Genomic DNA, 27,985 nt, shown 5'->3' with positions numbered 1-27,985 from the left:
ATTCTGCTATACTACTCTTGGCCATATACCCAGAGGATTCTTCAGCATGCAATAAGGACACATGCTCCACTATGTTCATAGCAGCCCTATTTGTAGTAGCCAGAAGCTGGAAAGAACCCAGGTGTCCCTCAACGTAGGAATGGATACAAAAAATGTAGTATATTTACACAATGGAGTACTATTCAGCCATCAGAAACAATGAATTCATGAAATTCTTAGACGAATGGATGAAGCTGGAGAACATCATACTAAGTGAGGTAACAGTCTCAAAAGATCAATCATGATATGCACTCACTGATAAGTGGATATTAGCCTAGAAATTTTGAATACCCAAAACATAATCCACATATTAAATGAGGTCCAAAAAGAATGGAGGAGTGGCCCCTGGTTCTGAAAAGACTCAGTGCAACAGTATAGGGGAATGCCAGAACAGGGAAGCAGGAAGGGTTAGATGGAGGAACAGGGGGAGGGAAGAGGGCTTATGGGACTTGGGGGAATGGGTACCCAGAAAAGGGGAAATCATTTGGAATGTAAATAAAATATATATCAATAAAGAAAAAAAATCCAATCCAAAAATAAAAGAATAAATAAATAATTAAAAACAAATATAAATTAGATCTACATATGTATTACATGAAAAATAATTTTATAAACAATGCCTATACAATGTCTTACAGAAGACGCAGAAGAAAATCTCTGACACAAGGTTCTATGTAAAGATTTCACACACAAGACACCAAATAAAAACCAAAATTGGAGAACTGGAAATATCTAAAAATTTCCATAGATTAAAAGAGAGAGAGAATTTAAGTCCATAACTAGGAGTAAAGTGTAAAAAGTTCATATCCAATGGCAAATTTCTATGAAAATTGCAGAAAATTTTCCAAAAGTCAAAGAGGAAACAGAAATTGAAAAATGTGAAAGGTTTCAGGTGTGCAATTGTGCACTGGAACATTGAGTAAGATTGTTCATTTTATAAGAGATTTATTAACAACATTAAGACAGTAGGTGTGCAGACAGCAGCACATCAGGGGCTTCTGAGGAGAATCAGGATCACAGAGTGGTTAAAACACAAAGGATGGCAAATTAAAATTTGCAGTTAACTCAAAGCACAAAGTGTCCCACAGTTGTAATCCCATCACCAGGAAGCTGAATTAGGTGGTTCATGAAATGCAGAGTTAAAACAAAAGAAAACAGAAAATTGAAAGAAAGTGAGAAAGAAAGAAAGAAAGAAAGAAAGAAAGAAAGAAAGAAAGAAAGAAAGAAAGAAAGAAAGAAAGAAAGAAAGAAAGAAAGAAAGAAAGAAAGAGAGAGAGAGAAAGAAAAGAAAGTCCTGTAAGCAACTGCATATTTATTTATTTTTTATTATTAGATATATTCTTTATTTACATTTCAAATATCACTGTTCCTGGTTCACCCCTTCCCCCCAAAATCCCATAAGACATCTCCCCTTCCCCAATCAACGCTCCCCCGCTTCCAACTGCATATTGAAATAATCATCTTAGACAAATATACTGGAAAAATTTTGACTACTCTTTAGGCTTTACCAGTAATGTTCTACTTCTCATCCCTGAGTCAGAGAGTGGAAGTTGGGATCAGAGAGTACACACTGTATTCTGTCCTATCTCTCCCTGCTCCCTCCACTCCCCAGAATGCCCTGGCAATGTCTCCAGTACACCCTAGTGCAGCACCCTCTGAGGAGGCAGAAAGGTCCCAATCCCTCTCCTTCTGCTAGGAACACACTGACCACAAATCCTGAAGTGGGAGTGAGCCTACTTGTGTCTGGGATCCCTGCATCTGTCTTCCACCCTCAGGGAGATTCAAGTGCTCACCTCTGGAAACACATGAGCCTGGCTCCAGAGAATGCTCCTTTCACTACCTATTTGCCTAGGTCCACACTGAAAAAGGTTTCCACAGTGACTACGTTTCCATTACATATTTAGTTCTGCATATTTAGGTGACAAATCTGAACAAAACCCATTAATCCCTGAACACTCTGAAATTTTCACCAACTTTACTGCAGCCCCTCAACAGGACTATCCCCAGGTTATCCTAATTTTAGGTGAAGTGTCTGAACACGACCCAAGAATCACTAAGCACACTCAGAGATTTAAAAAGGTTATCTGTAGCTCCTGAACAGGACAATACCCAGGTTACCCTAACATTAGCTGAAAAGACAGAACAAAAGCCACCAATCCCTGATCACTCTGAAACATTTACAGTTCATCTGCAGACCCTTAACAGGGGCATTACCAGGTTATCATAATTTTAGTTGAATTTTCTAAACAAAACCCACCAATCCCCTGACCACTCTCTGAGATTTAAAAAGTTTACCTGCAGCTTCTCAACAGGAAAATACCCTGGATACCCTAATTTTAGGTGACATCTCAGAACATCTCAGAACAAAAGCCACCAGTCCTGCCCACTCTGAAACATTTACAGAGTTTGTCTGCAGCCCCTCAAAAGGAAAACACCCAGCTTATCCCTATTTTAGGTGTTGTGTGTGAACAAAAGCAACTAGTCCCTGAGAACCCTGAAATTTTCCCAAACTTTATCTGCAGCCCTTCAAAAGGACCATTCCCATGTTTTCCTAATTTTAGGTGAAGTGTCTGGACAAAAGTCACCAGTCCCTGGGCACTCTCAAAGATTTAAAAAGTTTATGTGCAGCACCCAAACAGGACAATATCCAGGTTACCATAATATTAGCTGAAAAGTCAGAACAAAAGCCACCAGTCCCTGTGTTTTCTGAAATATTTAGACAGTTTGTCTGCAGCCCCTCAAAAGGAAAACACCGAGGTTATCCTCATTTTAGGTGAAGAGTCCAAAAAAATCCCCACTAGTCCCTGAGCACCCTGAGACTTTCACAAACTTTATCTGAAGACCCTCAAAAGAACCATCACCAAGTTATCCTAATTTTAGAAGAGTCTGCACAAAAGCCACCAGTCCCTGAGCACTCTCAGAGATTTAAAAAGTTTATCTGCAGCTCCTGAACAGGACAATACACTGGTTACCACAATTTTAGCAAAAACATCAGAACAAAAGCCACCAGTCGCTGAGCACTCTGAAATATTTACAGAGTTGTCTGCAACACCTGAAAAGGAAAACACCCAGATTATCCTAATTTTAGGTGAAGTGCCCAAACCAAAGACACCAGTCCCTGAGCACACTGAAACTTTCACAAACTTTATCTGCAGCCCCTCAACAGGATCATTCCCAGGTTATCCTAGTTTTAGGTGAAGTGTCTGAACAAAACTCACTAGTCCCTGAGCACTCTCAAAGATTTAAAAAGTATATCTGCAGCTCCCAAAAAGGATAATACTCAGGTTCCCTAATATCAGGGGAAAAGACAGAACAAATGCCACCAGTCCCAGAGCACTCTGAAATATTTAAAGAGTTGGTCTGCAATCCCTGATAAGGAAAACACCCAGGTTATCCTACTTTTAGGTGAAGTGTCCAAACAAAACTCACCAGTCCCTGAGCTCTCTCAAAGATTTAAAAAGTTTATCTGCAGCTCCAAAAAATGATAATAAACAGGTTACCCTAATATTAGCTGCAAAGACAGAACAAACTCCACCAGTCCCTATGTACTCTGATACATTTACACATTACATTTATCTGCAGATCCTCAAATGGAAAACACCCAGGTTAACCGAATTTTAGGTGAAGCATCTGAACAAAAGCCACCAATCCCTGTGCACTCTGAAACATTTACAAAGTATATGGAAATCCCTTCAACAGGACCCGCCCCAGATTATGCTAATTTTAGGGGACACCTCAAAACAAATCCAACCAATCCTGAGCACTCTGAAACATTTATTGAGATTGTCTGCAGCCCCTCAAAAGGAAAGCACCCACGATATCCTAATTTTAGGTAAAGTGTCTGTACAAAAGCCACCAGTCCCTGAGCATCCTGAAACATCTACAAATATACTTATGACCCTTCAACAGGACCCACCCCAGATTATGCTAATTTTAGGGGTAAAAGCAAATCAAAACCAACCAATCCCTGAGCTTTCAGACACATTTACCAGGTTTGTCTGCCGCCCCTCAAAAGGAAAACACCCAGGTTATCCTTACTTTAGGTGAAGCATCTGAACAAAAGCCACCAATCGCTGTGCACTCTGAAACATTTACAAAGTATATGGATAACCCTTCAACAGGACCCGCCCCTGATTATGCTAATTTTAAGGGAAACTTCAAAACAAAACCAACCAATCACTGAGCACTCTGAAACATTCACTGAGTTTGTCTGCTGCCCCTCAAAAAGAAAACACCCACGATATCCTAATTTTAGGTAAAGTGTGTGTACAAAAGCCACCAGTCCCTGCGCATTCTGAAATATCTACAAGTATACTTAGGACCCTTCAACAGGACCCGCCCCAGATATGGTAATTTAAGGAGCAAAAGTAAAACAAAACCAACCAATCCCTGAGCTCTCTGACACATTTACCAAGTTTGTCTGCAGCCCCTCAAAAGGAAAACACCCAGCTTATCCCTACTTTAGATGTTGTGTGTGAACAAAAGCCACTTGTCCCAGAGAACCCTGAAAAATTCACAATCTATCTCTGCACCCCCTCAAAAGGACCATCCCGGAGTTATCCTAATTTCAGGTGAAGTGCTTGAACAAAACCCACCAATCTCTGACCACTCTAAGAAATTTAAAAAAGTTTATCTGCAGCTCCTGAACAGGAAAATACACTAGTTACCACAATGTTAGAGGAAATTATGCTAATTTTAAGGGGAAAAGAAAAACAAAACCGACCAATCCCTGAGCTCTCTGACACATTTACCAAGTTTGTCTGCAGCCCCTCAATAGGAAAACATCCAGGTTAACCTAATTTTACGTGAAGTGTCCACAAAAAGTCCCTGAGCACCCTGAGACTTTTACAGTTTTTATCTGAATACCCTCAAAGGGACCATCTCTGAGTTATCCTAATTTTAGGTGAGGTGTCTGCACAAAAGACACTAGTCCCTGAGAACTCTCAGTGATTTAAAAAGTTTATCTGCAGCTCCTGAACAGGGCAATACACTGGTTCCCACAATGTTAGCAGAAACAGCAGAACAAAAGCCACCATTCCCTGAGCACTCTAAAATATTTACAGAGTTTGTCTGCAACCCCTGAAAAGGAAAACACAGATTATCCTAAATGTAGGTGAAGTGCCCAAACAAAAGCCACCAGTCCCTGAGCACTCTGAAACTTTCACAAACTTTATCTGCAGCCCCTCAACAGGACCATTCCCAGGTTATCCTAATTTTAGGTGAAGTATCTGAACAAAATTCACCAGTCCCTGAGCACTCTCAAAGATTTAAAAAGTTTATCTGCAGCTCCCCAAAAGGATAATAAGCAGGTTACCCTAATATTAGGTGCAAAGACAGACCAAAAGTCACCAGTGCCTGTGTACACGGAAACATTTACAGACATTGTCTGCAGCCCCTCAAAGGGAAAACACCCAGGTTATCCTCATTTTAGGTGAAGTGTCCAAAGAAAAGCTCTCCACAGCCCATGCTTCCTTTCTCTCAAAGCAGAATTCATTCACTCTTGTCCTTTATCACCTGAGAAATCATATCCATAAGGGAAACTACACCCGCTAGAAAGCAGAGCTTCACTCAACTTGTGAAGGAAAACATTGTCTAGGAAACATTCCTAGAGGCATGGCCAGGCTGTGCTCACCAGAAGATGGAGGTCACACACACAGACACACACCCATACTTACCTACATATATGGAGCAAAAAACCAAGTATCTCTGCAGAAAGAATTCACTCACTCTGGGTGAAAACTGAGCTCCCATCTTTACTGCATAGAGAAAGAGAAAGCTTCTGCCCTTTTATTGGTAAAAGAATTAAACCTCAGTCTTTAAGGAAAAAGCTCTGTTGTCTTTAGTAAGACTAAGGCAGCCTTGCTGTTAAGAAAATTCCTGTTCAGTCCCATGGCAAGGAGAAGCCTGCCTGCTCCTTCTGCTTTCTCTGCAGCTTCTTCTGAGTCCCTCTGTCTCTCTGCATACTGCATATTGCTCTCTTAATCCCTACGTTTGCTTTTAATTTCTAAGTTATTTTTGCTCTGCTGTCCTTCTCCTAATCTTGCTCTCTCCTCCTGCTCTGATGTAATAGTTCCCTACAATGTAGTGGACATAGTTTTTTTTTCTAACTATTCTAGGGAAATGGATCACATGGATTTTACAAAAATCCATTTCTTTTTTGAACACGTTCACTAAAATTTCAAATGTAAATTCAAATCATAAATTTAATAAGTAGTATACAATAGAGAGTGTCTGCATATGTATCCATTAAGACTAGATGTTCATTAACTGTAACTGAAGGGGCTTAAAAGGGAGAGTATAGGGGGTTAGGGGAGTGTGACTAGGCGGCGTGGGGGAAGGTGTCCAGGCGGGCCCTTGCCTGGGCACCTCTGCCCCTGAGGGACCACACACACACAGGCATAGTATAGAATAGAGTTTATTCAGAGTAGGGGATGGGAGTTAGTGGGAGAGAGAGGCAGAGAGAGAGGGAGGGAGAGAGAGAGAGAGGGAGAGAGAGAGAGAGAGAGAGAGAGAGAGAGAGAAGAGAGAGAGAGAGAATAGAGAGTGGAGTGGAGGCCTGCCTTGACCATGTGGAGGGGGGAAGATCCCAAGGGGCAGAGAGGTGAGAGAATGTGGGAGATCAGAGAGCAAAGAGGGAGAGGAGGGGCAAGTAGCCCCTCTTATAGTGGGCTAGATCTCTGGGGCAGGGCATACCTGGCTATTGCCAGGTAGGTGTGGGGTGGAGCTTAGACAAAACATAAACAGTAACTAGCTTTACAGGTTGCTGGAGGTTTAAAACCCATAAGTTGTTACTGAACTTTTGTATAAATCAACTCAGTCAATATTTTATCTTCTGTCCTTGCACCTACAATGAATCATTTCTTCTCTTTTATGACCTTTAGTCTTGGAATGTGTTCTAAGTTGTAAATAACTGCTTTCTATCTATGAATCAATTAACTTGTGACACATGGAGACTGACAGAATTCTCACTGTAGTTTTAATATCAGAAAGGATCTTAAGATCGATTCTATTATGAAGGCACAGGGCCTGCACCCTGATGTCTGCATATATTATATTATACCATTCAGGTTTGACTGGGTATGGGACACCTGAGTATGTGAACAGGTGGATCTCAGATTCATTGCCTAATTTTGGGTTCCTTTCTTCTGTTCCCTTGGCCAGCTTCTATGTGATAGTTGTGCTTTATCTTATTCTAAGTCATTGTGTTATCTTTCGATGTGATATCTTAGAAGCCTATGCTTTTGTAATGAGAGATAGGAAGAAAGTAGATCCAAATAGGAGGGAAAGGAGAGTGGATCTGAGACAAGTACAGGGACTGGAATCTGGAATTAGCATATTTTAGGAGAGAAATGGTGAATTTATTTCAAATAAAGGAAGAATATTTAAGTAAATCATCCAGAGTGAAATATAATGCAAAAGGATCCTGACTCACAGAGAAATACTGACACATAATTCATAGCACTTGGTCTGTTGAGTAACAGCAATTATCCAGCACTGCCTAAGCACTCTCTTCCCATGGGCAATGGGTTGCTACTACTTATCTCTTCCCCACACTTTACCTTGGGGTCCCTCTCTCCTTCCCTCTCCTGTGCTTCTGTCTTCACTTTTTATTTCCTCTCACTCTCCTTTACTACCTCATCTTCTCTGCCAATGCTTGTTGTCTTTATTCCAAGTCATTGCATCTTATTTTCATTGCATTTATTGTACCATTTCTGTAATGGGCTAAGTTGAACAATGTACTTATTCTTAGACTCAGACTTCTATAATCTGCCATCTCTATATAATCTTCAATGAAAATGAAGAAACATCATAGCCAAACTTATTGGACACAAAGAAAGGAGAATTAAGAGGAAAATTCATAGCACTCCATGCCTTCAAAGAGAAATTGAAGTGATCCCATACAAGCAATTCATCAGCACACCTGAAAGCCATAGAGTAGAAAGAAGCAAACACCCCAGAGGAGTCCATGGCAGGAAATAGTCAAACTCAGGACTGAAATCCAACAGTTACAAACGTAGACAAAGATACAAAGAATCAACAATCCCAAGAGCTGATACTTTGAGAAAATCAACAAGATAGATACACCTTTAGCTAGACTAACCAGAGGGCACAGACACAGTATCCAAATTAACAAAATCAGAAATGAAATGGGAGAATTAACAGCAGAAGCACGGGGAATACAAAAAAAAAAAAAAAAAAAAAAAAAAAAAAAAAAAAAAAAACATCATAACCCACATCAAAAGCCTATAGTCTACCAAAGTGGAAAACCTGGATGCAATGGATGACTTTCTAGACAGATACCACACATGAAAGTTATATCAAGATCAGATCAACTATCTAAACCATCCCATAACCCTTAAGGAAAAAGTCATCAAAACCCTCTCACCAAAATATTCCAGGGACAGATGGTTGTAGTGCACAATTCTACCTGACCTTCAAAGAACTAATACCTATACTCCTAAAATTATTCCCTGATATAAAACCAGAAGGAATACTACCTAATTCATTCTATGAAGTCACAATTACTCTGACACCTAAACCATGCAAAGACCCAAGAAAGAATAAGAACTTCAAGCCAATCTCTATTATAAATATCAATACAAAAATACTCAATAAAATTCCCTCAAACTGAATCTAAAAACACATCAAAACAATCATTCACCATGATCAAGTTGGCTTCATCCCAGTGATGCAGTGATAGATAAATATATGGAAATCCATCAACATAATCCACTAAATAAACAAACTCAAAAGGAAAAAAAACCTATGATCATCTCATTAGATTCTGAAAAATCCTTTGACAAAATACAACACCTCTTCATGTTGAAAGTCCTGGAGACATCAGGGATTCATGACAAGTACCTAACCATAATAAAAGCAATATACATCCGACCAAAAGCCAACATCAAATGATATGAAGCAATCCCACTAAAATCTATGACAAGAAAATTTCGCCCACTCCCTATGTACTCAATCTAGTATTCAAAGTTCTAGCTAGAGCAATTAGACAACCAAAGGAGATCAAGAGGAAACAAATTAGAAAGGAAGAAATCAAAGTATAACTATTTGCAGATGATATGATAGCATATATAATCGCCCTGCAATATTCCACCAGAGAAGTATGACCATTGATAAACAACATCAGCAAAGTGACAGGATATAAAATTAAAGCACACAAATCAGTAGTCTTCATTTATACAAATGACAACCTGCCAGGTAAAGAAATGAAAGAAATTAGGGAAGCAACATTCTTTACAATAGACACAAATAACAATAGGTATCTCAGTGTAACTCTAACCAAGCAAGTGAAAGATGTGTATGACAGAACTTCACATCCCTGAGAAAAGAAGTTGAAGAAGACCTCAGAAAATCCCCCATGATCATGGAATGGCAATATTAACATAACGAAAATGGCCATCTTACCAAAGGAAATATGTAGATTCAATCTAATCCCCATCAAAATTCCAACAGAATTCTTCACAGACATGGGAAGATCAATTCTCCACTCCTTATGGAAAGACAAAATATCAAGAATAACCCCAACAATTTGCAACAATGAAAGAACTTCTGGGGGAAATCACCATCCCTGACCTCAAGCTGTACTACAAAGTAATAGTGATAAAGACCTAGGGGGTTATGGGTGCAAAGACACACAGTTCAATCAATGGAATAGAATCAAAGACCCAGAAGTTATCCCATATACCTATTGACACTTGAAATTTGACAAAGAACCCAAAAACCTACAGGGGCAAAATAGTGAGTCTTCAATAAATGGTGCTGATATAACTGGCAGTCTCTATGTAAAAAACTGAAAATAGACCCATATTTGTCACTTTGCACAAAGCTCAAGTCCAAGTGGATCAAGGACCTCAAAACTAAGCCAGATACACTGGATCTAAAAGAAGAGAAATTTGGAAAGAGCGTCAAACTCATTGGCACAGAGAAAATTTTTCTAAAAAGGACTCCAGTGGCTCAGGCTCTAAGAGCAACAATTAACCAATGGAACGTCATGAAACTGAAAAGCTCCTGTAAGGCAAAAGTGACCATCAATACATCAAAAGAACAATGTATAGATTAGGAAAAACAATCTTCAGTAACCCTACATTGGACAGAGGTTGCACATCCAAAATATAAATGAACATAACAAGTTAAACTCCCAACAAACAAATAACCCAATTAATAATTGGAGTACACATCTAAACAGAAAACTAATTTACAAAAGTGGAATCTCATCAGAACTCTGCCTCCCGCCAGTCAGTTACCAGGGCTCCATATTGGTTCTCGGTCGCCAGAGAAATCAGACTGAGGTACGCAAATATAACCCGAGACCAACATCGCGGGGGGTCTAAGCCCGACGGGCGTTGGCCTGCACCCAGGCCCTGGGCTGATCGGAGGTCCACCGGGGTGCAAACCAGGCCAGGAGGTTTTTTTCCTCCCGGGCCATAGCGCACACCACCACCATTTTGCCTAAGGGAAGCCAGGGAGACCTAGCAGGCAAAATCAAACCGGCTAACAGGCATAGCTCAAGGCGGGCATAGCAGGGGTCTCAGTCGGTCAGGCCCCGGACTGCCCCCAGGTCCTGGGCTGCTCGGCGGGCCATCTGTGTGCCAACCCAGCCAGGAGCTTGTTTGCCTGGGCCGGCGCGCACCGCCGCCATTTTGCCTACGGGAAGCCAGAGAGACCTAGCAGGCAAAACCAAACCAGCTAACAGGCATAGCCCAAGGCGGACATAGCAGGGGTCTCAGACGGTCAGGCCCTGGACTGCCCCCAGGCCCAGGACTGCTCGGTAGGCCATCTGTGTGCCGACCCAGCCAGGAGGTTGTTTATCGGGGCCGTTTGCGTACCACCACCATTTTGCCTACGGGAAGCCAGAGAGACCTAGCAGGCAAAACCAAACCTGCTAACAGGCATAGCCCGAGGCGGACATAGCAGGGGTCTCAGACGGTCAGGCCCTGGACTGCCCCCAGGTCCTGGGCTGCTCGGTGGGCCATCTGTGTGCCGACCCAGCCAGGAGCTTGTTTGCCCGGGCCGGCACGCACCGCCGCCATTTTGCCTACAGGAAGCCAGAGAGACTAGCAGACAAAACCAAACCAGCTAACAGGCATAGCCCAAGGCGGACATAGCAGGGGTCTCAGACGGTCAGGCCCTGGATTGCCCCCAGGCCCTGGGCTGCTCGGTGGGCCATCTGTGTGCCAACCCGGCCAGGAGGTTGTTTATCCGGGCCAGTTTGCGCACCACCGCCATTTTGACTACGGGAAGCCAGAGAGACCTAGCAGGCAAAACCAAACCAGCTAACAGGCATAGCCCAAGGAGGGCATAGCAGGGGTCTCAGACGGTCAGGCCCTGGACTGCCCCCAGGCCCTGGGCTGCTCGTTGGGCCATCTGTGTGCTGACCCAGCCAGGAGGTTGTTAGCCCAGCAGACTCTCCCAGCACTCTCAGGGAACTCGCGCATGCCACCATCCTAGCCACCTGACACACCCAATTAACACCCACAGCTGAGGGGAGCTTTGCACCAACATTGGCCTGCCAGGCTTTTGCCTAGACTCAGGGCCTGAGCAGCTAGGCTAGCCTTGTGTGCACCAACCCGGTTGGGAGTTCTGCTGCCCAGATCAGCCTGGGCGGCAGCACCACATATCCAAGTCCTGCAAGTGGCTAGCTGGGTTTCTGGGCGGCCAGCTGGGAGAAGTCAGTGTGCTCCAGTGAATCCAGCGGGCCCCAGCGGGAGCCTTCGGGTGCCTGCTTTGGGATCTGAACAGCCTGGGCAGCAGCACCCTGTCTACAAGCAGCGCAGGAGGTAAGCTGTGCACCAAAGGCCAACTGGGAAGGGGCAGCTTGCACTGGTGAGTCCAGCACTGACTGACAAGAAAAACTAACACCAGTGAGAACTAGATGGCAAAAGGCAAACGCAGGAACGTCACTAACAGAAATCAAGGCAATATGGCAACATCTGAACCCAATTCTCCTCTACCAACATGTCCTGGATACCCCATCACACCAGTAAAACAAGATTTGGATTTAAAATCACTGGTCATGATGCTGGTACAGGAACACATGAAGGACACACTTAAAGAAATTCAGGAGAAAATGGATCAAAAGTTAGAAGCCCTTGCAAGGGAAACACAAAAATCATTGAAAGAAATCCAGGAGAATGCAAAAGCCAACAAGGAGGAAATGCAAAAAACACTTAAAGAAATACAGGAGAACTTTGATCAACAGGCTGAGGTCATGAAAGACGAAACACAAAAATCTCTTAAAGAAATACAGGAGAACTTTGGTCAACAGGCTGAGCTAATGAAAGAGGAAACACAAAAATCTCTTAAAGAATTACAGGAAAACACAAACATGCAAGTGAAGGAGCTAAGCAAAACCATCCAGGATCTAAAATCAGAAGTAGAAACAACTAAGAAAACTCAAAGGGAGACAACTTTGGAGAGAGAAAGCCTTGGGAAGAAATCAGGGGACAGAGATACAAGTATCAACAACAGAATACAAGAGATAGAAGAAAGAATCTCAGATGCTGAAGATTCCATAGAAACCATGGACTCAACAGTTAAAGAAAATGCAAAATGCAAAAAGCTTGTAACCCAAAATATCCAGGAAATCTAGGACACAATGAGAAGACCAAACCTAAGGATTATAGGCATAGATGAGAGTGAAGATTTACAACTTAAAGGGCCAGCAAATATCTTCAATAAAATTATGGAAGAAAACTTCCCTAACCTAAAGAGAGAGATGCCCATGAATATACAAGAAGCCTACAGAACTCCAAACAGACTGGACCAGAACAGAAATACTTCCCGTCACATAATAATCAAAACACCAAATGTTCTAAACAAAGAAAGAATACTAAAGGCAGTAAGAGAAAAAGGCCAAGTAACATATAAAGGAAGACCTATCAGAATCACAGCAGACTTTTCACCTGAGACTATGAAGGCTAGAAGGTCCTGGACAGATCTCATGCAGACTCTAAGAGAACACAAATGCCAACCAAAACTACTATATCCAGCAAAACTCTCAATCACCATAGATGGAGAAACTAAGATATTTCATGACAAAACCAAGTCTACCCAATATCTATCCACAAACCCGGCCCTAAAAAGGATATTAGGAGGACAACACCAATACAAGGAGGGAAACTTTACCCTGGAAAAAGCAAGATAGTAACCTTTCATCAAACCCAAAAGAAGTTAAGCATTCAAATTTAAAAAATAACGTCAAAGATGATAGGAAGTAACAATCACTATTCCTTAATATCTCTTAACATCAATGGACTTAATGCCCCAATAAAAAGACACAGACTAACTGAATGGATACGTAAACAGGACCCTACATTTTGCTGCTTACAGGAAACACACCTCAGGGTCAAAGACAAACACTACCTTAGAGTAAAAGGCTGGAAGACAATTTTACAAGCAAATGGTCTCAGGAAACAAGCTGGAGTAGCCATTTTAATATCAGATAAAATTGACTTTCAACCCAAAGTCATCAAAAGAGACCCTGAGGGACACTTCTTGCTGGTCAAAGGAAAAATACAAAAAGAAGAACTGTCAATCCTGAACATCTATGCCCCAAATGCAAGGGCACCCTCTTTCGTAAAAGAAACTTTATTAAAACTAAAAGCACACATTGCACCTAACACAATAATTGTGGGTGACTTCAACACTGCACTTTCCTCAATGGACCGATCAGGAAAACAGAAACTAAACAGGGACACAATGAAACTAATTGAAGCTTTGGACCAATTAGAGTTAACAGATATATATAGAACATTCTATCCTAAAACAAAAGAATATACCTTTTTCTCAGCACCTCATGGTACCTTCTCCAAAATCGACCATATAATTGGTCACAAGACAGACCTCAACAAATATAAGAAGATAGAACTAATCCCATGCCTCCTATCTGATCACTATGGAGTAAAAGTGGTCTTCAATAGCAACAGAAACAACAGAAAACCCACATACACGTGGAAACTTAACAATACTCTACTCAATGATACCTTGGTCAAGGAAGAAATAAAGAAAGAAATTAAAGACTTTTTAGAACACAATGAAAATGAAAACACAACATACCCAAATCTATGGGACACAATGAAAGCAGTGCTCAGAGGAAAACTCATAGCCCTGAGTGCCTCCAAAAAGAAAATGGAGAGAGCATACATTACCAGCTTAATGACACACCTGAAAGCCCTAGAACAAAAAGAAGCTACTTCGCCCAGGAGGAGTAGAAGGCAGGAAATCATCAAACTCAGGGGCGAAATCAATCAAGTAGAAACAAAGAGAACCATACAAAAAATCAAGAAAACCAGGAGCTGGTTCTTTGAGAAAATCAACAAGATAGATAAACCCTTAGCCAGACTGACCAAAGGGCACAGAGAAAGTATCCAAATTAACAAACTTAGAAATGAAAAGGGAGATATAACAACGGAAACTGAGGAAATCCAAAAAATCATCAGATCCTACTACAAGAGCCTGTACTCAACACAACTGGAGAATCTGGAGGAAATGGACAATTTCCTTGACAGATACCAGATACCAAAATTAAATCAGGACCAACTAGACCATCTAAACAGTCCCATAATGCCTAAAGAAATAGAAGGAGTCATAGAAAGTCTTCCAACCAAAAAAAGCACAGGACCAGATGGCTTCAGTGCAGAATTCTACCAGACCTTCAAAGAAGAGTTAACACCAATACTCTTCAAACTATTCCACAAAATAGAAACAGAAGGAACACTACCCAATTCCTTCTATGAAGCCACAATTACGCTGATACCAAAGCCACACAAAGATCCAACAAAGAAAGAGAACTTCAGACCAATTTCCCTTATGAACATCGATGCAAAAATACTCAATAAAATTCTTGCCAACCGAATCCAAGAACACATCAAAACGATCATCCACCATGATCAAGTAGGCTTTATCCCGGGAATGCAGGGTTGGTTCAATATACGGAAATCCATCAATACAATTCACTACATAAACAAACTCAAAGAACAAAACCACATGGTCATTTCATTGGATGCTGAAAAAGCATTTGACAAAATTCAGCATCCCTTCATGCTTAAAGTCTTGGAGAGAACAGGAATTCAAGGCCCATACCTAAACATAGTAAAAGCAATATACAGCAAACCGGTAGCCAGCATCAAACTAAATGGAGAGAAACTTGAAGCAATCCCACTGAAATCAGGGACCAGAAAAGGCTGCCCCCTTTCTCCTTATCTTTTCAATATTGTACTTGAGGTACTAGCTCGGGCAATTCGACAACATAAGGAGGTCAAAGGGATACAAATTGGAAAGGAAGAAGTCAAACTATCATTATTTGCAGACGACATGATCGTCTACCTAAGTGACCCAAAGAACTCCACTAGAGAGCTTCTACAGCTGATAAACAACTTCAGCAAAGTGGCAGGTTATAAAATCAACTCAAGCAAATCAGTGGCCTTCCTATACTCAAAGGATAAGCAGGCTGAGAAAGAAATTAGGGAAATGACCCCCTTCACAATAGCCTCAAACAGTATAAAGTATCTTGGGGTGACTCTTACCAAACATGTGAAAGATCTGTATGACAAGAACTTCAAGACTCTGAAGAAGGAAATGGAAGAAGACCTCAAAAAATGGGAAAACCTCCCATGCTCATGGATCGGTAGAATCAATATAGTTAAAATGGCCATTTTGCCTAAAGCACTATACAGATTCAATGCAATACCCATCAAAATCCCATCTCAATTCTTCACAGAGTTAGAAAGAGCAATTATCAAATTCATCTGGAACAACAAAAAACCCAGGATAGCTAAAACTATTCTCAGCAACAAAAGAAAATCTGGGGGAATCAGTATCCCTGACCTCAAGCAATACTACAGAGCAGTAGTGTTAAAAACTGCATGGTATTGGTACAGTGACAGACAGGAGGATCAATGGAACAGGATTGAAGATCCAGAAATGAACCCACACACCTATGGCCACTTGATCCTCGACAAAGAGGCTGAAAACATCCAATGGAAAAAAGATAGCCTTTTCAACAAATGGTGCTGGTTCAACTGGAGGTCAGCATGCAGAAGAATGCGAATTGATCCATCCTTGTCTCCTTGTACTAAGCTCAACTCCAAATGGATCAAGGACCTCCACATAAAGCCAGACACTCTGAAGCTAATAGAAAAGAAACTGGGGAAGACCCTTGAGGACATCGGTACAGGGAGAAAGTTTCTGAACAGAACACCAATAGCGTATGCTCTAAGAGCAAGAATTGACAAATGGGACCTCATAAGGTTACAGAGTTTCTGTAAGGCAAAGGACACCATCAAGAGGACAGATCGGCAACCAACAAATTGGGAAAAGATCTTCACCAATCCTACATCAGATAGAGGACTAATATCCAATATATATAAAGAACTCAAGAAGTTAGACTCCAGAAAACCAAACAACCCTATTAAAAAATGGGGTACAGAGTTAAACAAAGAATTCTCAACCTGAAGAACTTCGGATGGCGGAGAAGCATCTTAAAAAATGCTCAACTTCATTAGTCATTAGGGAAATGCAAATCAAAACAACACTAAGATTTCATCTTACACCAGTCAGAATGGCTAAGATTAAAAATTCAGGAGACAGCAGGTGTTGGAGAGGGTGTGGAGAAAGAGGAACACTCCTCCACTGCTGGTGGGGTTGCAAATTGGTACAACCACTCTGGAAATCAGTCTGGCGGTTCCTCCGAAAACTGGGCACCTCACTTCCAGAAGATCCTGCTATACCACTCCTGGGCATATACCCAGAAGACTCCCCACCATGTAATAAGGATACATGTTATACTATGTTCATAGCAGCCCTATTTATAATTGCCAGATGTTGGAAAGAACCCAGGTATCCCTCAACGGAAGAGTGGATGCAAAAAATGTGGTATATCTACACAATGGAGTACTATTCAGCCATTAGAAACAACGAATTCATGAAATTCTTAGGCAAATGGATGGAGCTAGAGAATATCATACTCAGTGAGGTAACCCAGACTCAAAAGGTGAATCATGGTATGCACTCACTAATAAGTGGATATTAACCTAGAAAACTGGAATACCCAAAACATAATCCACACATCAAATGAGGTACAAGAAGAAAGGAGGAGTGGCCCCTGGGTCTGGAAAGACTCAGTGAAACAGTATTCAGCAAAACCAGAACAGGGAAGTGGGAAGGGGTGGGTGGGAGGACAGGGGAAGAGAAGGGGGCTTACGGGACTTTCGGGGAGTGGGGGGGCTAGAAAAGGGGAAATCATTTGAAATGTAAATAAATTATATCGAATAAAAAAAATTAAAAAAAAAAGTGGAATCTCAAATGGCCACGAAGCATTTAAAGAAATGTTCAAAGTCCTTGGTCACCGGAAAAGTGCAAATCAAAACAACCATGAGATTCCACTTCACACCAGTTAGAATGGCTAAGATAAAAATCTCAGGAGACAGTAGATGCTGGTGAGGATGTGGAGAAAGACGAACACTCCTCCTTTGCTGGTGGGATTGCAAGCTGGTGGAAGTCAATCTGGTGGTTCCTCAGAAAACTGGAAAGAGTTCTACCTGAAGACCCAGTGTTGTACCCAGATCATGAAAACCCCAAAGAGAGCACCAGGAACCACGAATCCTATGCAAGCACATGAGAGTCCTTATTCAAGCTTGAGTTCAGGCCACTGACCTTCCTGATGATACAACAGGATAGGAGAGAGGCCCAGAGATCCAGGGGAAGGGGACTATAAAGGAACAAACATGATGCAGGGATTTCCAAGCTTTGGCACTACATGACATGGTAAAGGGATGCCGGCCTCGGTCCCCAAGAGCTCCTGGTATCTTTCCCCCAAGGGAGGCACACAAGGCTAAGGGCAGCCCTAGCAATAAGGGACCCAACCTTGCAATGCCATCTTCCCAAGGTCTGCCCCACCCTGGCCGGTTCTTACTAAACCTACAGAAAGCCATTATAATTAATTACACACAATCCTCTCAATGTATTGTATGTATGCCGTGTTTTAAAGAACACAGAATTTCTTGTTGCTAATACTATTTTGTTTTCATTGAAAAGAGATTCTGTTCGCATAGAAGAAAAACATAAAAATCCCACAAACATCTTAAATTAGAAAGCAACAAATCATATAAAGATATGCTGCAGATTCTTTCAAGCCCTATAAATGCAGTTTTGTTCACTCATTATTGATATAGGCTATAAACCTGTCAAGTTGCCAGGCTGGAGATGTAGCTCTGAGGTTTGAGCCCATGCTTTGGATGCATGCGGTCCCGGGTTCGATTCCCGGCATCTCCAAATCTTTACTTTTTCTTTTTGGGTCTCTTTTTAAACAGAGTGACACAACCTAGCATATCTCCATAGTCTCCTGAGGAATATAAAAGACCTCATCTATGACAAGTGCAACAATGTTGCTCTATAACCATGACAATGTTTCCATGGAGACCTAGTCTAGTGAGGAGATCCTGGGCCATGCACGCCTCTCGGAATGTTTTATTCACAGCTTGAGTAAAGCTCTGCTTTCTGGCTGGTGGTAGTTTCCCTTATGCTACTATTCAGCCATTAGAAACAATGAATTCATGAAATTGTTAGGCAAATGGATGGAGCTAGAGAACATCATACTAAGTGAGGTAACCCAGACTCAAAAGGTGAATCATGGTATGCACTCACTAATAAGTGGATATTAACCTAGAAAACTGGAATACCCAAAACATAATCCACACATCAAATGAGGTACATGAAGAAAGGAGGAGTGGTCCCTTGTTCTGGAAAGACTCAGTGAAGCAGTATTCGGCAAAACCAGAACGGGGAAGTGGGAAGGGGTGGGTGGGAGGACAGGGGGAGAGAAGGGGGCTTATGGGACTTTCGGGGAGTGGGGGGCTAGAAAAGGGGAAATCATTTGAAATGTAAATAAATTATATCGAATAAAAAAAAAGAAAAGATTGCAAAAAAAAATCCCACAAACATCATAAATTAGAAAGCAACAAATCATATAAAGATGTGCTGCAGATTCTTTCAAGCCCTAGAAATGCAGTTTTGGTCACTCATTATTGATATACGCTATAAACCTGGCAAGTGGCCAGGCTGGAGATGTAGCTCTGAGGTTTGAGCCCATGCTTTGGATGCATGTGGTCCCGGGTTCGATTCCCGTTAGACTCTTTGGGTCTCTTTTTACACAGGGTGACACAACCTAACATATCTCCATAATCTCCTGAGGAACATAAAAGACCTCATCTATGACCAGGGCAACAATGTTGCTCTATAACCATGACAATGTTTCCATGGAGACCTAGTCTAGTGATTAGAGCCTGGGCCAAGCAAGTCTCTAGGAATGTTTTATTCACAGCTTGAGTAAAGTTCTGCTTTCTGGCTGGTGGTAGTTTCCCTTATGCTTTCTAATGCGACAGATAACAAGAGTGAATGAGTTCTGCATTGAGAGAAAGAAAGGGAGGGATGGGCAGATAATTCCTAGTTCCTGAGCAGAGAGAGGGGAGGAGCATTTATTGTTGTCATGGAAACCCGGATTCAATATTTTTAGATTCAGCTGTCTCCCCCAACCTTCTTCAGAGGGAGGGTTTCTCTTCTTTCAGCTGCTGTAGTATACTGCATTTATTGTACTACATGTATTATATTACGTGTCCCATGTATTCCAGGCTACCTTGCTCGTCAGATTTTTGGTAATTCTTATGTCCATATCGCCCATTTTGTTATAGGAACCCTGAGATTACAGATCATGAGGACCTCTTGTGGCCATTCCCCTGATTTGTTACAACTGAACTCAGATCATGAAGCATGCCTCAAAAGAAGTGCTTGTACTTGCTGAGCCTCCTGCAAGTTAAAAATGTTATCTTCTCCGGTCCATAATCTATTTTAAATTCTAACTGAAAAGTGACCCAGTTGGGTTTTGATTGATCAATAAAGATTCCAGCAGGTAATGGTTGGGGAGATAGGAACAGGCTGGACCCTTAGAGTTGCCAAATCAAGGAAGCAGGAGGGAGGAGAAAGGAATCAGCATGATTTAGGGGGAGAAAGAGACTCAGATGGATGGATGGACATAGGACCTGCAGGAGATAAAAACAACTAGCCATGTGAAATTTGAGGTAGGTGGCGATTCCCAGGGTGAGTGGCTGGAAGTGCTACTACCCTCCTGGAGCATAAAGGGGTGTAGCACACACTCATCTCTACATGGGAGGATTGTGAAGGAACAATATTAACAATGACTCCAGAAAGAGCTGGACATGCACCACATGTGCACCACGTGTGAGGACCAGTAATCTAACAGTGAGCATTCTGGGACATCTGATGTAATAGAATTTATCCAGAGTCCTTTGGTCCCTCTGTCTGTTTGACATGGCAGGATATGTTTTGCACATGGAATCACATTGAACCTCAACAGACCTGCATACTGCTTATACATTAGAAAGGCTCCAAACATTCCTAAATAACTACATACACAAATCCAGAGTCCATTATGTTCTTGACTCTGACTATTCATTAGTGGTAAGATGTCTATTGTTTCAAAATTATTCTACATGTTTCATGCAACAAGAATAAGATAATACTATTTATTTTAATTGGGTGTCTAAAGTCAAACTTCATAGATTCATGCATAGAAAATGAAAACTAAGAATCAGAAGAAAGTCAGAGAAGAACATTGTCTGAAGACAGACCTCCATATAGACCTAATGTAACTGAGCCAGAATGGTATTGGAATTAAGGTTGACAAGTCCAGAAAAACGGAAATCAACAGTCATACTGACATCTACACATTTACAGACAACTGCTAATTTGGAGCCAAGATTTCTCAGTGTATCTCATGCTCAGATCAAGCTAGTGTGTAGGCTGGGCTGAGAAGAATTGAATATATTCCTGCTACATGCCCCCACCTCAGGCTCTGGGATTATTAGAATATGTTCCATGACGGGTGTCTTGGACAACTGGTATTCCAAATACAAAGTCAATTCTGTGCAGAAAGGGTGGTCTTTCAGGAAACAGTGCTGAGGTAAGTGTATATCCTCATCCACAAATATAAATTAGAATCAGCAGTCTACTACATGTGAAGACAATTCAAAATAGATTAGAGATGTAAAAATATAAAAATATATGAAATGTGTAACAGAACATGTAGAAGAAACTACTTGTCACTGCAGGTTAGGTGAAGATTTTGTAGACAGGATAGGAAATAAAAAACATAATTGGAGAACTGAAGAAAGTGAAATCTGTAAAATGTGAAACTTGCACTGTTCCAAATGCATGGGTGAAAAAGAAAATGGGAAAGTTTAAGTCCATGGCTAAGAGGAAAGTTTGAAAACTCTATATCCAATAAAGAATTTTTATGAAACATGCAGAAATGTCCCAAAGTTCACTCAGAATAGAGAAATAGAAAACTCTGAAAGGTTTCAGGCATTCTGTAGTTCCCAGGGACATTGAATAGGATTGTTCATTTTATAAGAGATTTATTAGTGACATTAGTGCCATATGCAGGCAATAGCATTGTAGGGATTCTTAGAATACATCATGGTCACATGGTAGAGTAGATACCACAAAAGAATGCAACTTGAATCTCAAACTGACCCCTAGCACACACAGTGCCCCAAAATTTTAATCTCATCACCAGGAACTGAGGTTAGGACACAGTGGAATGCTCTCTCAAAGCAAAGCAAAACTGAAAATTACAAGAGAGAGAAGAGAGAGAGAGAGAGAGAGAGAGAGAGAGAGAGAGAGAGAGAGAGAGGTAGAAGAGAGGGAGAGGGGGGATAGAGGGGGGAGAGAGATGGGGGAGAGGGAAAGAAAAGAGGGAGAGAGGGAGAGAGTGACAAGGGAGGGAGAGGGAGACAGGGAGAGAGAGACAGAGACAGAGACAGAGAGAGAGAGAGACAGGGAGAGAGAGACAGAGACAGAGATAGAGAGAGAGAGAGTGAGAGAGAGAGAGAGAGAGAGCTCAAACTGTTTAGGAATGCACACAGTCCAATCTCCTTTCTCTAACTGACCCCACAAGAACAATCTGACAATAGCTTCAGTGCACCCTAGTACATAAGCTTCTGAGGAGGCAGAAAGGTCCCAATCCCTCTCCTTCTGTCAACAACACACTGGCCACAAATCTCCAAGTGGGAGTGAGCCTCCTTGGGTCTGGAATCCCAGCATCTGTCTTCCCACCCTCAGGGAGATTCAAGTGCTCACCTCTGGGAACCCACAAGCCTGGCTCCAGAGAATGCTCCTTTCACTACATATTCTCCTAGGTACACACTGAAAAAGGTTTCCACAATGACTCTAGGTTTCCATGACAACCACAATGAGCATTCTGTTTAGTAACTAGGGATGGCTCCACCCCACCCTCTCTTCCAGTCTCTCAAAGTAGAACTCATTCCCTCCTGTTATCTAGGCCCCCAACCTGAGAAAGCTTACCCACAAGGGAAACTGCCACCAGTCAGAAAGCAGAGCTTCACTCAAGCTGTGAACAAAACATATTCCTGGAGACATGACCACAGTGTTCTCCCCAGTCTGTGGAGTTCTCCATGGAAATGTCATGTCATAGAGCAACATTGTTGTCATGGTCCTAGATGCGTGCTTTCATCAATAATTACCAATGCATCTATCACTTCATAACAGAAAGTTAAAGTCTGAGACACCTTGTGTAGAAAAGGATCTGAAAATAAAAAATCCAAGGTTGAAGAGACTTAAATGGAGATGCAGGGAATCAAACCCAGTACCCCATACATGCAAAACATGTGCTTTACCATTAAGCTACATCCCCACCTGTGTGAGTAGTCTGATCACTTCATATATGAATTTACAGACACTGAAGCAAAATTCACAGGCTTCCAGGGATTCATATCAGGTCTTTGTGTAAAATTCATGGCATCCACTTTAGGGTTTTAGGAGATTTTTTTGTGTGTCATTTCTTGTATGACAAAAAAAATCTATATTCAATAAAAAGAAAATAAGAATATTAAGAGCAAATAATTATTTGCTCTTCAAAACCTGACAGAGCTATAACAAATAATACTAAATTATTCGGGTTCCTCCATTTTAACTCAATTTTATGTTGGATTAATAGTTCAGTTAACAGTATAATGCCAAATTCATAATAATGTTACTAAATTAGCAATATGCTCTCATCTTTCAGGGCATCAAAGTTTCCAGTAACTTGTTGAACACACTTCTATTCTCTTTTAAAATGTTCCTTAACTTTCTGGCTTTCAAAAACTGTTTTAAAAATTTTGGGAGGCTGGTAATCTTTTCCTCAACTTTGCCACACACTATTTTTCACTTCATATAGTCCAGTGGGTAAATGTAAAGTAACTAGGCAGACTACTCTCCACCAGCTGTCTTGAACTCTCCACAGACCTCTTGAGAAAACAGTACTAAGTCCACAATTGATTGCTGCTGGTCGGAGGAGATGGCCTTGGCCTGCTTTGAAACTGTCTGCATTACATGTATGATTAGTCAAGTATCACTGAAACTTAGAGGACTCTACAATAATCTCCTACAAAGAAGAGACAATCCCTTCTCACCATGAGCTAGGAGAGGGACTGTAGTGACTGGTGCTAAGAGGCAAGACTCATCAGAGGCTTTGTCCCTACAGGGGCAGTGGGTGGGGAGGGAATGGGTGAGGGGTGTGTATCCACAGCTGAGATGAGGACCTCAGGAGCCTCAGCCCCACTCCACTTCTTTCCTTGTTTTTGTTTTAATTCAGGTGGGAGAGTCATACCAGACAGCAAATCTCATAAAAGAGACCTGTTGGGAGGGTTCAGATGGTGGAGAGACAAATACAGGAGTGGCTTCCTCTGCTTCCAAGAGGGAGCTGAGAACTGGGACAGAAACACACACAATCTTTGTAAAGTGTTTCTTAGGGGACTGAGTTTTCTAGAGAGGAGATTTCCACTGTGAGTGATGGTGGGATTTCAAGTGCTGAGTCTGGGGGAGCTCAGAGATTAGTGAGTTTTCCTGTTCCTGGATTGGTGGGTTTTCATGCTCAGGGATTGGTGGCTTTCATTCAGACTTTTCACCTAAAATTAGCATGATCTGGGGCAGGTTCTGATGAGAGGCTAGAGATAAACTTTATGAACTTTACAAAGGCTGGAATCACTCTTATGACAGTTAAGGAAGTCTGGGGGTGTGTCCTGGCTGCTGGAGTTCCTCAAGATGGGACATGGCAGATTTCCCCTCTAAGATGGTTTACCAAGTTTACAAAATATACAAAGTTTACAAGGGGAGTCCACAGTAGACCTACTCTAGGAAAGGAGGAACAGGGTCTGATATGGAGGGGACAGAAGAGAGTATTGTACAGGGCCAGGAGAATGAATGGAAATGTGCATCCTCTGGGAATGGGAAGTAGGGAGACCATCTATATAGGACAAGAGACCTAGGAGGTAAGAGACTCTCAGGAATCATGTGACCTTAGCCAAAACCCCCAACAAAGGGAAGAAGGAACTCAAAGAATCAACCTCCTTTAGATAGACAGTGTAAATAAACCACAGTCAAGACTCTAATCCAGAATTGTTCCTGTCTAAAAGAACCCCAGAAACCAAACTGGGGAAGAGACTGAGGTAAATGCTGCCAATGACCAGCCCAAAATGGGACCCATCTCCTGGGGGTGACCAAGGTCTGTCACTATTACTGATGCTATGGTGTGCTCACATACCAAACCCTGACAAGTCTTTCCTGAGAGAGGCCCTACCAGCAGCTGAGAGGCAGATACTTACACCTGACCATTGGATTCAACCTGAGGTTGAATTTGGTGAAGGACTGAATAACCTGAAAAAGAGAATGACCACATAGGAATAGCAGAAGACTCAACTAACCTAGACTCCCAGGGACATCCCAGAGACTGAGACACCAAACAGGAGCATGCAGGCCCAATCTGAAGCCCCTGGCACATATACAGCAGAGGACTGTCTGGTCTGGCCTCAGTGGGAGAAAATGCTCTTGATCCTTACTAGCCTTGAGGGCCCAGGAAGGAGGAGGCATGGGGTGAGCACCTTCTTGTAGGCAACAGGGAGGAGGAATGGAATGAGGATCTGTGGGTAGAGTATAGAAGGCAGAAATTGATTGGAATGAAAATAAACAAAAAAAAATAACTTTAAAATTAAAAAAATAAAAAAGGATAAAGTGAGTGATCATGGACAGCAACCTTGGGGAACAGAGAGCCTTTGATGCTGGGTTGGATGTAAAGAATCTGACCATGGTCCAATGCAGGGACTGCACTCTCCAGAAGCAGAATAAGAGGTGTTTGCAACCATGATGCCTGTCACAGTCCTCTCCACATCACCTAGGCTAGTGTACCACTTGTTAGTCTTCTGAGATGTCCTTCCTCTTGTGGCCATTTACCATCCAACCAGATACTTTTCATACCATCAACATAACTCTGCACCCTGGATGTCAGGGATTCAAACTGTCAAATATCAGCTGATACTAATGCACATCCAGGGGGAACCCAGTAGTGAAAGACAAAGGCTTCACTAGAGTTCTTCTAAGCTAGTGGGAAGAACAAAAGACTGTTTCCTCCAGGAGCAGGATCAAGGCACTTCTGTATGCTGTCCCCATGACACTGACTGATCTTCAAGGTTTATCCTCCCTCAGTTCCTCTATAAATGCACATTTAGGCTGAAGAAATCATTTAAACCTGCACTGGAGCAGCTGTGGAGCCTTGGTCTCAAAGAGCTCCTGGTAGCCTTCCTCCTAGGGAGGCACACGAGGGTGAAGGAAACCCAAGTGTCAGTGTACCCAACCTTGCAATGCCAGGGTCCCAACCTCTGCCCACCTTGTCCTGATCTTACTAACCCTGCAGAAACACATTATAATTAATTTGACCCAACACCCTCAATTTATTGTGTGTATGCCATGTCTCAAAGAACACAAAATTTCCTGTTCTTAGTACTATTTTCTTTTCATTAAAAATAGATTCTTTTGTCCTAGAAGAAATAACAGAAAAACTCCATAAAATAATAAACTAGAAGCCATAAATCGTGCACAAAGACATGATGCACATCCTTACATGCCCTTTAAAGGCAGCTTCAGTCATTTTATGTTGATATTGGCTGTAATCACTCTACTCACTGGCCTCTTGATATAGCTTAGCGGTAGAGCACCATGCCTTGAACACATTGGGGTCCCGGGTTCGACTATTCTGTGGTTTGGTGCTATTATACATATACTCCTAGATGGCCTGCAACTCACTATGTAGAGCAGGCTGACTTTGAACATTTTGTGATCTTCCAGCATCTGCCTCCTTTTTTTTTCCAGCCTCTGCCTCTTTATTGTTGAGGTCATAGTCACAAACTATGCAACTCTTGTTGGGCTATATTTTCCTAGCACATTCATTTCCACTTGACATTTAAATATTCTCTTATTTTGCACAGTGGACAATTTGCTTTTCGTTTAATCTCAAGAATAACCTACCATTTTGCAAAGAAAAACACAACAAGTAGACAGGCTATAAGCTTTGTTAGCTGTTGGGAAAGAAGAAGAGAGGGATAAGAGAAACAGAGAAAGTCGTCCATTTGGAGTTAGGGTCCAAGACAGCAAGCAGGTGCACCAAGCGAGTCAGTAAGTAGCTGTGCTAGAGGTAGAGGAGAAGCAGGCTGAAGCCCTTCATAAAAGGAAGAATTTCCAGAGTGTCAGGACAGGAAGGCTCAGGTTATCACTGGTATCTGAAAAGGAAGAAGAAAGAGACACTTTTCAGTTAGAATTTTAAAGTGGATTATGGAGTGGAGAAGATAACATTTTTAACTTGCAGGAGGCTCAGCAAGTACAAGCACTTCTTTTGAAGCACACTTCATGATCTGAGTTCAGTTCTAACAAATCAGGGGAAAGGGCACATGTGGTCCTCACAATCTGTAATCTCAGGATTCCTACTGCAAGATGGGATACATGGGCACAAGAATTAGCTAAAATCTGGTGTGCCAGGTAGCCTGGAATACATGGAACACGTAATGTAATACATGTAGTATAATAAATGCAGTATACTACAGCAGCAGAAAGAAGAGAAACCGTGCCTCTGAAGAAGGTTGTAGGAGACAACTGAATCTAAAAAATATTGTCCACTGGCCTTCACACTTTTAGTATGCCATTTTCATGTTTGTACTCACACAAGAACACTCACACACAGGCACACACACACACACATGAACACACACGTGTAAACAAAAATTTAGTACAGTTATGACTGTATGTATTTTTTAATTTATTGATATATTTATTTACATTTCAAATGATTTCCCCTTTTCTGGACCCCCACTCCGCAAAAGTCCCATCAGTCCCCTTCCCTCCCCCTGTTTTCCCACCCACTCCTTCCCACTTCCCCGTTCTGATTTCGCTCTATACTGCTTCACTGAGTCTTTTCAGAACAAGGGGCCACTCCTCCGTTCTTCTTGTACCTCATTTGATGTGTGGGTTATATTTTGGGTATTCCAGTTTTCTAGGTTAATATCCACTTATTAATTATTGCATACCATGATTCATCTTTTGAGTCTGGGTTACCTCACTTAGTATGATGTTCTCCAGCTCCATCCATTTGCCTAAGAATTTCATCTTGGTTTCATACTCCAGAGAGATTGGACAGACTGAGGTACACAAACATAACCCGAGGCCAACATCGAGGGATCTAAGCCCGACGGGCGTTGGCCTGCACCCAGGCCCTGGGCTGTTCGGGGGGGGGGGGGCATCGGGGTGCCAACCCAGCCAGGAGGTTTTTTATTTTTTTTCCGGGCCGGTGCACGCACCGCCATTTTGCCTACAGGACGCCAGAGAGCTCTAGCAGGCAAAGCAGGCTAACAGGCATAGCCTGAGGCTAACAAAGCGGGGGTCTAGGCCCCAACAGGCCCTGGACTGACCCCAAGAACTGGGCGGCTTGGTGGGCCATCTGTGTGTCACCCCGCCCAGGAGGTTGTTAGCCCAGCAGACTCTCCCGGCACTTTCAGGGAGCACTAGCACACATGCCCGCCATCCTGGCTAC

The 27,985-nt window shown here is 42.1% G+C and overlaps 1 non-coding gene and 1 pseudogene across 1 annotated transcript; one reads left to right on the top strand and one right to left on the bottom strand.

Annotated features, from left to right (window-relative positions):
• Positions 1-18,254: 18,254 nt before the first annotated feature.
• On the top strand, positions 18,255-18,327 carry Trnap-ugg (transfer RNA proline (anticodon UGG)). Its single transcript has one exon. It is a non-coding gene; the product is annotated as a tRNA-Pro (tRNA).
• Positions 18,328-22,577: 4,250 nt separating this feature from the next.
• LOC127674598 (presenilins-associated rhomboid-like protein, mitochondrial) lies at positions 22,578-27,758 on the bottom strand (annotated as a pseudogene).
• Between the last annotated feature and the right edge of the window lie 227 nt (positions 27,759-27,985).

This window comes from Apodemus sylvaticus, chromosome X (genome assembly GCF_947179515.1).
Source record: "Apodemus sylvaticus chromosome X, mApoSyl1.1, whole genome shotgun sequence".
Lineage (NCBI taxonomy): Eukaryota > Metazoa > Chordata > Mammalia > Rodentia > Muridae > Apodemus > Apodemus sylvaticus.
This window is presented reverse-complemented; position numbering and strand designations above follow the sequence as displayed.